Source organism: Aotus nancymaae, unplaced genomic scaffold, assembly GCF_030222135.1.
Source record: "Aotus nancymaae isolate 86718 unplaced genomic scaffold, 86718_ANA_hifiasm-v0.15.2.pri h1tg000103l, whole genome shotgun sequence".
NCBI lineage: Eukaryota > Metazoa > Chordata > Mammalia > Primates > Aotidae > Aotus > Aotus nancymaae.
In genome coordinates, this window is record NW_026988518.1 from 4,942,874 (window position 1) to 4,956,761 (window position 13,888).

The 13,888-nt window shown below is 38.3% G+C and overlaps 1 long non-coding RNA gene across 1 annotated transcript in view; it reads left to right on the forward strand.

Moving 5' to 3' along the window:
• LOC135272075 (uncharacterized) overlaps window positions 1–13,888 on the forward strand; it is a 64,110-nt gene that overhangs the window by 22,197 nt on the left and 28,025 nt on the right. The window contains exon 3 of the long non-coding RNA XR_010340182.1: window positions 1,970–2,007. This is a non-coding gene — a long non-coding RNA (uncharacterized LOC135272075). The remainder of the gene's footprint in view (window positions 1–1,969; window positions 2,008–13,888) is intronic.

The following is a 13,888-nucleotide window of genomic DNA, read 5'->3' on the forward strand; positions in this document are numbered from 1 at the left end:
TTCCTCATTCAAAAAAAGAGATGGCTGGCAAAGGTAATATCTAGAGTAACTTGCCAGCATTAATATTCATTTTAAATGGAAACAATGCTTATGATACATTGTAAAGTGAAAAGGGCAGAATTCAAAATTCTGCAAATTGTATGATTTAAACTGACTATAAAGTTATACACCAAACAAACCTAAGCTGTTAACCAAAGGAGAAACTTGAGAGTATATGGGGTATTCTGGCACTCTGTCCTAGCTTCCCAATTTTTCTGTAACTTGAAAACAGCTGTAAAATAAAAAGGTTATTTTTTAAGAATTGCTTGGCAACAAGCCTAGATTATAAACTCTTCGAGGGCAGGCCTCATGTTCTCTCTCATATTTGTTTACATAGAACCTACAATAATACCTCACACAAAGTGTCCAATCAGCATCGACATATTAAAAAAAAAACTATTTCTGTGGATTTCAGATTAGTACAGACCCAGTCTCTAACACTCTTCTTGGAAATGTGAAATAAGCTTTGCTGTATGTAAAGGTAAAGGCCCACTGGGCTTGATGAAATCACTGGTCACCAAGGAATGAGATCATGGTTGTAAAAAGATGCCTCAGAAGAGGAGTGAAAGGCACCAGAAAGGAGACATGTAGTTTGGACAGGCATATTTCCTCATTTTTTATATATTTGAAAAATGAAAATAAAATGTATTCATGATTCTCAGTGGGGTAAGGATGGATGTCGAAGGCATGTATATGGAGTTCATATGTATAAGTCTGGGTACATATCCAAAACTGGTTGGAAATTATGGCGTTATCATTTGCACAGATTTTTAAAGTTTGAAAAACATTTGATTAAATTATTGAGTTCTCCAGTAAAACCAATTACTTAAAAAATTAAGCTACCTATTAAGCAGCAATGATTATGAATTTCACTGTCTCTAGATCCACTGATCATTTCTAAACTGTTTACTATGGTCTGAATGTCACTGTTCCTGACAAAATTCACATGTTGAAATCCTACCCCACAAGGTTGGTAGGATGGGATTAGGAGATGGGGCCTTTGGAAAGTGATGAGGAAGACGACCTTGTGAATAAGATTACTGCTCTTATAAGATAGGCCCACAAAGGCTCATTCACCCCTTTGGCCTTGTGAGGATGCAGTAAGACATCGTCTGTAAACCAGGATGTGAAACCTGGAAGCAGGTCTTCACCAGACAGTGAATGTGCCGGCCCCTTAATCTTGGACTTCCCAACCTCCAGAACTGTGATAAATAAATTTCTATGGTTTATAAACTGCTCAGTCTAAGGTATTTTGTTATAGAAGTCCAAACAGACCAAGACAGTGTTTATATAAATCTCAGTCCTAATAAATTGACTTTATAAATGCTTAGGTAACGATTAAAGAATTATGCTTAGAAAAAGTTACATTAAGAAGACATTGAACAACTAAGCATCATCATATCTGTGAGGCAAGACCATGGATCGCATTTCTTTCTCTTTTATTTCAGTAAGCAAGTTGTATCTCTATAATGAAAATAAAATTAACATTTAAGATCTATTTAAGAGTCTATATATAAAGATTTTTTATAGTTGGCTTGTAATTTGAGCAATTAATATTATAAATCTGTATGCATAATAACACATATAAGATTTTTAAACAGTGTTTAGAGAAGATTTCTTGATTTCTCCTCCACCCCTCCCTTCGAACGTGCTTCTTTCCCATGTTAGGACCACCATTCTCCCATTTGTTCAAGCCAAAATCATAAAAAATCATCATTCATTGAGCCTTTTCCCTCACTTCCCTGTAAGCAGTCTATCAACAACTACTGTCGACTCTACCTGTAAAATGTATCCTGAATCCATCCATCTCTCTTCATCTCTACAGTCACCACTTCTGTTTGAACCAACGTTTTACAAACTGTAAATTGCCACTCATTGCTGAGTTACAAAATCAGTTTTGTGGGTGACAACCAGCATTTCTTCTTTACAGTGAAAAAGAACAGAAAAATTCAGAGGGCATCATTCATGGTAAGGGTATTGTCTCATTAAATTTTTCTATGTATAATGTGTTCATGTGTGGAGTTACCACACAAAACATGTTTCCTCCTGTGGATTGTGGAACAAAATGTTTGAATCCCTAAATTGAGGCCCACATCATTTCTCACCTGGACTGCTTAAAACCTGGAATGCTTATTCTTGGCACAATAAGAAGCCAAACACTTTACAATGGCCTAACAACCCAACATGATCTTATGCCTCCTTCCTCTCCGCCCACGTCTTCATCTCTCATCCTCCTCACTCATGCTTCAGTCACACAGCCTCCTTTTCATTGAATGCACCAGTCTCCCCACCTCCAGGACTCTGTACTTGCTATGTCCTCTGCATAGATGGTCCTTCACAATACTTGCAGATGCCTCCTGCCCAGTCTTAGCACAAGTGTCATCTCCACAAAATGACCTGTTTAAATGCCCCAATTTCCACTTTCTTCTATTTATTTCATGTTACCTATTATTATATGGAATTGTATTATGTTTATTTCCTTTTTCAGACTTCTTTACTGCCCATCTCTCTTTGCTAGAATATTTAAGTTCTAAGAGAGCAAAGTCTTCCTTGTCTGCCTCCTTCACTGATAAATATTCAGAGCCTAAAATAAAGCCCGGTACATAGTACATACTGAATATTTATTTTTCACTTTTTATTATTGAATAAATATTTTTGATTGACTTCCTCTCTGGTGACTCACTAAATGTGAAACACTATGCCATACCTAAGGATTGAAGATGAAAGACACACTCTACAGAATCATTTGATTTGCTTTTCCTTGTTCCTGCGTTCGGGCTGCTATCACAAACTATCATTAAGTGGGTGCTCATAAATAATATAAATAATCAACAGAAATGTCTCACAGTTCTGGACGTTGAGAAGTTCAACATCAAGCCTCCGGCCAATTTGTTGTCTGAGGACTCACTTCCTGGTTCACAGACAGCTGTCTTCTCACTATAATCTCACGGGGCAGAAGGGGTGAGGGATCCCTCTAAGGTATCTTTTATAAGGGCACTAATCCCATTCATGAGCACTCATCCTCATGACCTAATCACCTCCCCAAAGCCCTGCCTCCTAATATCATTATCATGAGGGTTAGAATTTAATCTATGAATTTGGGGGAGATATAAACATTCAGTTAATTGCAACCTCTATTCCCTGCCAGACGCTAAGCTCCCTGTGGGCAAAGACCCTGACAGTTCACCATTTATACCCTTTCCCTTGCATGGTGCCTGGTGCCTAGGAGGTTAATTTTTTTTTTTTTTTTAAGTGAATGAGATCTTGAATTTGTGGTGGCCCCAATACACAGAGTTGAATAATGTTCCAGCAGGTCTCTGTATCCTGGTTTAAGCATAGAAAATGTAAACATTTGCTTTGATCTAGGGTAAGGATATTTAGGAGTTGAGCTAATGGCTAGAAAGTCACCAAAGGGGTAGACAATGGAATGTAGACTTCTGGCTTCACTTTTTAAATAAACAGCTTAGATTCCTTTTAAAAAATAACGGTTCAAAAATTGCATTTAGAGTAGCAATTTTTAAAGAAAAAAATTACAATATCGTTACATCTATTTTTTCACTCCATTCTTTAGAACATAAATCCTAATTAGTATTTAGTTTTGCTTATTTTTTTTTTCTGGCTGGAAGTTTTTTGTTTTTTTTTTTAATTGCATTTTAGGTTTTTGGGTACATGTGAAGAACATGCCAGACTGTTGTTTTGCTTATTACAAAGCTAAGGAATCATCTACATTTTTCCCTAGAACATGCAGACATCTTACTTTCCTTCATGCTATGGTGCCTTAGAACAGGGGTCCCCAAACACCAGGCCAATTCGTGGCCTGTTAGGAACTGAACCACACAGCAGGAGATGAGCAGTGGGCCAAAGCGTATTACCACTTGAGCTGTGCCTCCTGTCAGATCAGCAGGGCATTAGATTCCCATGGGCGTGAGAACCCTACTGTGAACGGCACATACGAGGGATCTAGGTTGTGTACTCTTTGTGAGAGTCTAACTAATGCCTGATGATCTGAGGTGGAACAGTTTCATCCTGAAACCATCCTCCCTATCCTGTCCCATGGAAAAATTGTCTTCCACGAAACTGGTCCCTGGTGCCAAAAAAGGTTGGGAACTGCCGCCTTAGAGAGTCAATTGTAAAAATCAGGAATGGATCTACTATAGGTAATTATCGCCAATCAGCTAAAGACCAATAACGTTACAGGAAACAAGTATACCAGCCAAGTCACACACAATAAACGTTGTCATAATAACGTGCCCATCTGATTTCATCCTGGCCTTGACTCTCCACAAAGCCCGCCGAATAATCCCAGCAGCATACACATAGGGTCACAAAGAACACAGAAATCTTATAAAAAGTCCCGATCTCATGGAAAATCCTAATACTGAGTCAATCCAGGTAATTGACCCATTAGTGATGGACTGGCTTCTCAAGATAATTAGAGGATTCAGATTGGTTTTGGTGAGAGGGGACTAAATAACATCATTTACATTTCTGTTAATCATCTGTTTTCTGATGATTACGTTTAATTGCGGGAAACAAAGAAGACGACTGCTATATTTGGATACCATGAGGAAGTTTACAGCTTTTAAAGGTTAACACTAGGGAGAATATTAAAAAATTCAACTTGGCTCCAAGTACTGTGGGAAAGTACATCATTAAAACTTTATCTCTTTCCCCTAAGAATGTTAAGGCCCGGAGCAAATATTATAGCCTTTTTGGCTAGGTTCATTGATTGCAACTGATACTGTCTCCTCTTGCAAGTGAGACAGATGGAGTCATAAACAAGTGGCCTTATTCAAGGGCATACGGTCACAATCAAAACTGGAATTTACACCACCTCCAAAAACGTACACACTTGAAATTAGTATTCTGGAATTGGCTGATAGGAATTTGCTCATAGCCTACCATACCCTGGGCTACATGCTCTAACCTTGATTCTAATTACCATAACTTTTTCTTTTCTTTTCTTTTTTTATTTTGAGATAGAGTCTTGTTCTGTCACCCAGGCTGGAGTGCAGTGGTGCAATCTTGCCTCACCGCAACCTCCATCTCTCGTGTTCAAGTGATTCTCCCGCCTCAGCCTCCTGAGTAGCTGGGACTACAGGTGCCCGCCACCCCACCCAGCTAATTTCTTGTGTTTTAGTAGAGACAAGGTTTCACTGTGTTGCCCAGGCCAGTTGCGGACTCCTGAGCTTAGGCAATCCACACATCTTGGCCTCCCAAAATGCTAGAATTGTAGGCATGAGCCAGCCTATAATTATTGAATGATAGAATTTGAAAGAAAAGTGGCCTTCAATTCAACCAGTTCGACTCCTCACTTTCCAGATCAAAAAACAAAAGCCAGCAAGGTGAAAGCACTTGCCTAAAATGCCTACTAGGAGGTAATAAAACCAGAACTGGGATCCAGGTTTCTAGAGTCCCAGATGAAAAGACTTTATGTTGTTATTCAAAACATCAAAGTCTGTTCTAAAGCCTGTAGTGGCCTCTGCACCCACTACTTGCCCTGTTCAATGAGGGTGAGAGGAACTAATTTCTTTGACCTCTGGGCTGAGAGAAAACACAGCAGCTTGGCCATGGCCCTACTTATTTGGGACAGGAAGTTCTGAGATCCAGGTTGCCAATAAATAATGAATTTATTTATCCTGGTGGTTCCAGGAATTCATGTGATGATCTAACAGGTAAGTACTCAATAAATGTTAAAATAATTTAATGAGAGCTTTTTTCTCTCAATTCTATCTGAACATTTTTGTTTCATTTTTAGTGGAAAAAAAAAAAAGAACCAAATCCCTTACCATGTGGTCTTGAGAATGAATAGAATACAGATCAAAAGGAAAGAGCCTCTAGGCCAAATCACAGCAAACACAAGTGCCTGCAGCTGGATGAACATGGAGTCGAAAGTGGCACCCATCTGGGAGAACTTTCAGGTGAACCGTGAGGTTGAATAGATAGGGTAGGGTTATAGATATCGAGAACCTTAGATCTGGCTTAAGGAATTTAGACTTGGGAGTGGAGTACTGGAAGTTTTCAGCAGGACTATGATAAAAATTTCAGATGCATTCTAAAATGATGACTCCATTGGTAGCATATGTGATGGAGGGAAGACCAGTTAAAGTTGAAGACCAATTAAAAGACTGCATGGGGCCAGGTGCCGTGGCTCAAGCCTGTAATCCCAGCATTGTGAGAGGCTGAGGCCAGCAGATCACTTGAGGCCAGGAGTTCGAGACCAGACTAGCCAACATAGTGAAGCCCCCGTCTCTACTAAAAATAACAAAAATTAGCCAGGTGTGGTAGCATGCACCTATAGTCTCAGCTACTCAGTGTCTGAGGCAGGAGAATCTCTTGAACCCAGGAAGCTGAGTTTGCAGTGAGCCGAGATCACTCCACTGCACTCCAGCCTGGGAGACAGAGCGAGACCCTGCCTCAAAAAACGAAAACAAAAAAAAATCCAGCATGGTTGTCCAAGAGGGAGTGTTTCAAAGTGCCTCTCCCTCTCCGTTTCTCCTCTTAATTCATAAACTGAAACTGGGAGCCTAACAGAGTCCCTGCAGCCTCCACCCCTGCTCTGGGATCACAGCTGCTTCTGCTCCACCCGTTAAGCTTCTGCCCTTTCTTGCACTATCCAAAGACCACCTCACGGGATTTCCAGCTGTCTGGAATCCCCTCCCACATAGTGGGAGCTCTCTTTCCCTCCTGGATTTCCCCTCTGGGGTCCCTCTTCCATATATTCTCTCGTGGAAGCTTTCTCTCTTCTTCTCCTGTTTCTCTCTCTATATATATAAATCACTTTTCTGCAAACAAACAAAAAACAAAGACCATCTCACACAGGGAGCCAATCCCACTGCAAGGCTGGGGTCTCCCCACTCCACGGTAGCCTCTAGCTACTGGACTTCAGAGAAAGGCCTTATTCTTTGGGCCTCTTACTATCATCTCTAGACCTTTCTCAAGCTCCTTGACTTGACAGGGCTGAGCTGGGGAACAATGAATCATGGGATCAGCTCATTGGAACCTGAAAGGGTGGTGAGGAAACCATGGGTCAGCAACCAGTCAGGAACCCGGAATATCCAGACGCAAGGGGTCAAGGTGAGACATTGGGTCAGAAATCCAAAAAGTAATAAAAACCTCAACAGTGTGGCACTTGGAGAGAGCTTTTTCTTTCTTCCAGATTCTTTCTCTCTGGGAGAAACTGCAGAACACTGCCATTATCTTAAAAGTCTATCACAGGCCCACCGTTCTTCTAATTACGATGACTTCTCTTTTCTCATTCATGGCAAATGACTGCAGCTCCCCACATTCCGACATCACAGCCCAGTGGCAACTGTCCCCTCTCCATGCCACAGCCTTATTCGTTAGATTGTTTTTCTAAATCTCTTCGCCTCTCTCTCTCTGATACTTCTCAGGTCAGCCCTTTTATTTATCTCCCTTGTCCCAGGCCAGCCGTCAGGCTTAACTACTTTGCAGGTCCTTGGCAGTTTCTCCATCGCTTAACCTCTTCTGTACTCTCATTCATCTAACTGGACACTGAGAATCTTCCTTGAATGTCATTTAAATCATATTACTAAGCCTTCAAAGCTACACTTGTTCCTTCTTTAATTGCCTTTCAAACTAAAGCTCTTGCTAATAGAATGGGAGAGCTGGAAGGAACGTCAGAAGTTATTTTACAGATAACAAAACTAAGACTCAGATTAAGATGCTTCTTCATAGTTACTGTAGGCTTTTAGGCACCTCACTCTTTCCAAATTGCTCTTTTCTAATTTACAATTCAACCTAAATCCTACCCTCTTGTGCCTCTTCCGTTCGTACATCCTTTCTCCACAACACAGCATACTTTAGACACTGTTCATCCTCTATAGCCTCTCATGACAAGCCTGCTGGCCAGCACAGATCATGCCAGGTAGCAACTGTTGGGAAGTTTGGTTTTTGGTACCTTCATTAAATCAGGACTTGGACTCTCCTACAAGCTCATGCCCACCAGGACTACTGCTCTGCTAACGCTGCCTCCTCACGCCTGCCTCTGCACAGAGGCATCTGATCTTTGGCAGGGTATGTGAAACACTGGTAAAACATGTTCTTTCTCAGATAGAACTTATTTTGAAACTAACTAAAATCATGTTCCCCACAGGTGTTTGTTCACGTGCATGGACAGGTGTATGTATATATGTATGTACACCCACCTACATACTTACACATACAGAGAAGCATATATAATGAATATGTACATATTGCATTTTAACACACAAAAGTCATAAAACGTTTTTTCCTTAGAGATAGGGTCTTGCTATGTTGCTCAGGCTGAACTGAAACTCCTGGGCTCAAGTGGTCCTCCCACCTCAGCCTCCCAAGCAGCAGGGGCTACAAGCACTTGCTACCATGCTTGGCTCTGAGAAAAGTTGTAACTTTTTATGCACTTGATATCATCTATAGGAATTTTACTATATTCATTTTTTCCCTGATAAGTTCCTGTCACCCAAAATGCAATGTGCATTACATACCATTTTCTTATTTTCCTGTTCTCTCAAGTTCTTTCCTCTCTCCTTTGGTATCATTCTTTCCAAATTTCCACCTGTCCTTTATCCCCAACGGAAATACAGCCCATCATCCAGCCGATCATCCCTCTTGCCTTTTTCTTTTCTGTACAAGTCCATTTTGAAAGTTCTCCACAGATCATTTCTGCTGATATAATCCACGATCTGGTAAGATGACAAGACTAGATATGGTAACTGAATTTAGCTGGAGGTAGAGGAAAAGAGGAAGGGACTATCTAGCAATGGCAGAAGGATCTAGCAGCACCTTGCCAAAATTGACAATGGGCATAGCTACTCAAGCGAGGGTGGTGTGCACCACCCTGAGATGAAGAGTCCAATTTGGGGGAGCATCCAGGAACGTGTGTCAGATAACCAGTTACTAGCATAGGGAACAGTTACAGATTTGGCAAATCACTTATTTTGTGCATGCTGGAGGACCATTAAAAGGGAGGGAAAGCTGCAAGCAGACTTTTAGAAAAAGACTAGAGAACAGAAGAAAACATGGACTGTGTCTGAGACAGCCTGAGGTGTGGCAGAGACCCCCTATGCTTGCTTCGAGTAGCTCTAAATACTTGTAATATCACCTGTGGTGTATCTCCACTGACAGCTGTGACTGCTATTTTCATTTTGAAATTCAGCTGTTCCTTTGCAAATCTAGACACAACATTTTAGGCATGTTCTGAAGCGTGACTCATGGTACTCTCCGTAGGCCAAACCTCTTCAGTATTCTATTCAATTAGCGCTCTGCTTCCTGACCTACTGGATGTTCTCAGACCAAGATGCAAGATTAAGACCACAGGCAATTTGAGAAGGTAGGAATCCCAGCCAAGACATTCGGCAAAAAGCACTAGAACCACAAGAGGCCTAGGGAGAAAGGTAAGGAGATTAAAAACACAAGTGCCAAAGTTCTACTTAATATAAAAGAAGATATCAATTAGCACCATTCCTTTCAAAATGTTTGCAACTCCTGCTGGTTTGCTACCAAGCTGGGACCTCAACGGGGATAAACGGAAGGAAGGAGATAAGTAAGCTCTACAGGCATCCTGAGAAATAACAATTCACCTTCAGGATGAAGGTGCTAGATCATTTGGTTTGCGGAACATAATTTTATCATTAATTACTTGCTCTTAAAGTATACACCTTGCAGACAAACTTTTGCACTAAATAATTGTGATTTTATTGTTTTCTTCCACAAATACAAAGCTTTGCACCACACTGTGGTGTTGTTCTAGCACAAGAAAAATCCCAAGGTTTTCATGGAGGGGAGGCAGAGAAGGGTGATTTATAGAGTGTTGATTTCATCATTCTTAAAATATTAAATAAAAATTTCATGACAAAATATGCCAACCTTGTATAACATGCAGATTATTGCTTAGAACTTGCATATACTTTAAAATGGCACACATAAAGTATACAAACATTTCAAAAATGTTAATGGAAATAACTTAGACATTTATTATCCCTCCAAATAAAACAACCAGGAAACAAAATACAGAATGCTAAGTTGCTATTTTAAGAACTGCTAAGTCCTAGTAACACTGATTCATAAATTAGTCTTACATTTTGTAAATAAAAGTTCTTCAGCCTTATGGAAACAAATTTGAAGGTATGTTCTCAAAATATGATTAAGTATACTTTAAAAGACTTCCAAAAATCTTTGACAATTATATATTATACATTCTCAGAAAAAAGTATATATCTCTCTCTCTATATATATATATCACTATAGCTCTATTTACTGGTTTCCAAGTAACTTTTTCAAATAAAATCTAAATGTCATTATTACAAATTCTAATACCAAAAAAAAATCTCATAACTTATCCTATTTACAAGTTAGTGAGAGTATTATCTACCCAAATTCCTTAAGTAAAAAGTAGACACGGTCATACCGAAACAAACCAAGCAGGAAACAGAAAAACAGAGCACATTCCATGTACAGCTATACCTTCAGGCTTGTTAAGTAACAGATAATCCTGATGTACACTTAATTCCAGAAAGAATTACATAAAGACAGAAAGAAAAATATACAGAGGATGTTTAACGAGTTTTCAGCCAGAGGTACTGTACTTATAAATCTTTGAGATTTAGAAATATTTCTGGTTTTGGTCTTATGTATAGGGCCTGATATCAAAACGGTCTGCTGCTGAGAGTGAATAAGTGTAAATGTTTTCAATGCAAACAAACCAATCTTTAGGAGCTGCCTTCAGTTCTCCACTGCTATCCAAAATATCTACCAATAAAGGTATGAATTATTATCAAAGCAAGTAGAAGCTGGCCTAGTCTGGCCTAGAAAGGGGTAGGGTTCAAGTCCTTGGGTGTTGTACTTTGGAAAACACCAAGTAACGCAGTGGCTGGCAAATTTGTTTTCAAAGAAACATTACCATAGCAAAGTTTTTCCTGAAGAGCAGGACTCTAAAGTAATTCTGCCACAAGCCAGCGCCCACCCTCTCATAACACAGCGTTATCTCCATTCCTCTGTGCTTCCCTCATGTGGTATAAAAAGAACATTTAGATAATTTACAAGCCTATAATAAATCTTCAGCTGAAACACATTATTACAAAGCTCTGATTGTTAAACCAGTTTAAGAAAAAGAGAGATGACAGATGTCTCTTAATAAAACCATAACATTATTAGCTTTGCCTCACGTTGTAAACAGGTATTATTAAATGCTGAATGGCTTCCTGTAGTCTCTTAATAAGTCATGGTTGGTCTGAGCCCTACTTAAACTTTACTGTGTTTTTTTTCAATGAGAGAACCTATTTGTAAACTTTTGAATTTGCCATGAGACTAGGAAGCTTACAGATATATGGGGAGGTCACAAAAGTTGACAGAGAAAGGTGTTAGCATAAAAGAGGGAGATGCAGATGAAGTCATCTGGGGTATCAGGAGGAACAGATGGGAGAATTCAAAGAGAAAACTTCTAGATCGAGGGAAGACTATCAGGGCATTTCAGGGAAAAGCACTCTCAATGCCTCCTCTAACTTTTCATTGTTCCCACACACATCACGTGTGTTTTGCAGCAGAACTCACTTTCAGTAGCTTTTGTATTTCAATGAGCTGTGTTTAGGGTTGGGAAGGTCTCTGTGCACCCAGACACACAGGGAGGGTCTCGCTGGATGCTGGCTCACACTTGCTGAGAAACACTGTGCTACTTTTGATAAAATTATCTAAGTTCATGTCTTATGGAATCCAAAATACATAAACTTTTATTAAGTATTATTGATGTTTCCATTTCAGCTAATAGACTAAAGCACTTAAAGCCATTCAAATGCACATCTATTTAAATGTCTGGAATTAAGAGCAACCTAGAAACAGAAAAGTTGTTCAAATATTTATTTTAATAGCATCTTTTGGAACATGTTTATTTCCCTTAAAAATGACACAGAGGAAACACGTAGACTGCAACACTTTCCCCTCTGCTTCTCCAGAAGAAAAATGCGTCTGCAAGCCTGATAACAGATGGTGCAACCGACAGTAAACCCGGCTCTCCACACAGTGAGGAACCATTCTCCAAATGCCCAGTGTGCCTTAGAGGAAGTATACAATTCAAAAGTTGACCCTGTAGCAAAAATTGTGAGTCAAATTATTAAAATTTAAAGAAGAACTGGATTCAAATACTTACAAACTAGGCGGTTTTTAAAACTAGACCTTTAAGACAGTCCTGGGTCATCCATAATATATCAGAGTCACTCTTAAGGGTGGTGACAACATAACTATTATTTCATTTAACATAAGGCTAGTCCATGAAACAACAACAACAAAAAGTAGTTGGGATAAAAATTTAATTCAACTTACTAGAGGGTATCAAAACATACTTGAGCAGAAGTTAATTTCTTTGCACTCATATATAACTCCATTTCGAGTTTTATATAAATGCAAACAATCCTTTAAAAGACTTTAGACACACATAAGAAGGTAAACTTTATAAGCTAAAGCTCATAATTTTTAATATTTCACAAATAAAAATTTAATGCAGGATCTATGATCTTGCATGCTGTTAGTTGGTTTTCATTCATTTTTAAGTTTCACAAGAACTTTTATTTTCTAGGATACTACACATTCAAAGAACTTTATAATTAGAGTTTGTCATTTTTTTTCTACAAAAATAGAATTGCTTAAAAATTTATATCAATTTGCTTTAATTTTTCTATAAATATTTTAAGTTGTTAAATATCAGAATGCCTGATAGAATCATTTAAATTAATCTGTGTAGTCAAAATACTTAATATTTAAAATGTCTAGCAAAAGTTTTTAATAAATGAAAAATTCATCGTTTAGTAAATGATATGTTCTGTCTTCATTTGTATTTTAGGTAGGTGAATACAATCATAGAACAGCAAAGTGTACCTCTTGCAAAGGTCAGACTTAAAGGAGCAGGGCAATTTGTAGTGGCATTTCCATTCCATGTCTGTCGTATGAGGAAATACATAGAACCCACTTTAGGATATTTAACCTGGATGTTGAATTAACTGTCATGCAGCCAGCATAAGATAAGGATTGCTGAATAAGGGAATCACAAACTTTGGTTCAAAATTTTGATATTTTAAAGATACTTATTTTGTGAGTAGCTATACCAGTGAAGGGTAATGTTAATGAAAGTAAGAATAAAGTTTTAAGCATGAAACAGTAACGATAAAAACAAATTGTTACGTGGAGACTCACTAATACTATAGCTTTATATTGTCTTCATTTTGATAGTGGGTTTAAAATCTGTTCAGAACTATAGAAAAATCCAGAGTCAAAAAACATTTATCTCAAGGTCTCTTTCTAAAAGAATGGATTTCCAAAAGTTTTATTATATAAATATTTTTTTTTAAAAGCCACTTTTCCTGCAAAAAGGTAAGAACAAGACAAAATCACTTGCTTTCCTACCCCCTCTAGATAACCAGTACATATTTAAGCGCCTATGATGTGGACAGCACTAAATTTAGCAACAAATTATCAGTGTACTATTAGCTGCTTTAAAAATAACTATATTTTACACTAATTCTTTCACAAATAAATGTACCTAGTATAAGCCAATTAATCTCATTTTATCATTTAGTTATTGACTGAGATTTCAATCCTCTTTAAACATTTTAAAACTTATCAGGCTCTATCTTGATTGGATAATCAAATCAAAAGTCTTGATTATATTCGGCTAGCATGAACAATGAAAGTGGGTCAAACATTCTCTTTCAAACTGAGAAACTGAATGGATTAGATCTTTTGGTATGAGTTCAATTAATTTCAAGTATTCATCATTGGTTGAATTAAATTTCTTTCTCAGTTAAGAATAATCATTAAAGTCAAGTGCTTAAAAAATAAATAAAGGCAATAATAGATAAAT